Below are 1,509 nucleotides of genomic sequence, written 5' to 3' on the forward strand. Positions count from 1 at the left end.
CTTGCGAGCAAATTGCTTATTCATGGTGCTCGAACGCTGTTGCAATATTCATTTGAAATTTAGCGAATGTTTTAATTAAATATTCCAGAAATATTTTTGCAACTTGGCGTGTTATGTGGGTATGAACAAAAAACACTCATCCTATCAAAAAATGATGAATAACAAATCTGTAGATCTTTTTTGGGCGAACAACTTTTTTAAATGATTTTTTCATACCTTGTGTTGTTTTTCCAAAGATTTTCTTTATTGTTGATGTTATTTTAAGATTAAAACAAAAACTGCGTGTCCTATAGAAAAATAAATAATAAAGAATTTGTATTGGTATTTTTTATGGGCAAATAACTTTTTAAAAATTTTGTCGTATCTTGTGTCGTTTTTTGATAAAGCTGTATTTTTCATTTTTAATGTTACTTTTTACGATTAAAACAAGAACTACCCGTCCTCTCATAAAGTAAGTGTAACAAATTCACAGATTATTTCTGGGAAAAAATTTTTTTTTCATTATATTTTTTCGTATCTTACATAGTTTCATCAAAAAATTGAATTTTTCATCACTTTTTGGGGGTTAAAGTCAGAGCCGTTGGTCAAAAAGTTAAAATTTTCGATTCTTTAAGAAATTAAAAAAAGTTGTTATAATAATCTTACAGGGCTTTCAAAACGCAAGTTTTTCTTGTTTAGACTTTGTTCATACCGTGCGTTGTTTGGCTTAAATTTATTATTATTTTTTTTTTAATTTTTCAAATGCTATGACCATGATAAATTTCCTTTTATCGAAAAAAATCGTAGAGATAAAGAAAATGCTCTAACATTGTTATTTTTTATCGATAATAGCTGACTAACGAACTTGAACTTCATTTTTTCGAGACATTTTACGAATATGATAGTGAAAATTGGCGCAAATTTGATTTTCATGGTGAAATCATTTAAAAAACCATAAAAATCCTGGCTTTTTAAGTTTATCTCAGCTAATATGCAACATTGAAAAAAATGTTTCAAATAAAAGTTGTAGATCTCAACGAAATACACATTTTTTGTTGCAAGAATTTTTTTATAGGAATCATAGTTTACCTGAAAATCGGTGGTAAATAAATTAGTTTCGGCTTTTAGCCTACTCCGCTCTTCACTGCCAGAAGGTTGGATTATTTTGAAGAGCATATTTTTTTCGTTTAGATTTTATTATCCCTGTCCCTTTTCCAAGACCCAGTGGGGGCAGGAAGGCACCCCTGTAACTGGTCTTATAAATAATGTAAGATCACATCCCTGCCCCTTTTCCAAAGCCTCGCGGGGGCGGGAAGGCACCCCTGTGACTGGTCATAGAAATAATGTAAGATCACATCCCTGCCCCTTTTCCAACGCCTCGTGAGTTGCTGGAAGGCACCCTGTGACTGGTCACAGAAATAGTATATGATCACACCCCTACCACTTTTCCAACGCCTCATGGCGTTATAGACTTCTGTCACTTTCATTTTGCCGAGTTTCTCGAAAACAATCAATCCTATAAAAAAATGC

The sequence above is a fragment of the Belonocnema kinseyi genome, chromosome 3, assembly GCF_010883055.1.
Source record: "Belonocnema kinseyi isolate 2016_QV_RU_SX_M_011 chromosome 3, B_treatae_v1, whole genome shotgun sequence".
Taxonomy (NCBI): domain Eukaryota; kingdom Metazoa; phylum Arthropoda; class Insecta; order Hymenoptera; family Cynipidae; genus Belonocnema; species Belonocnema kinseyi.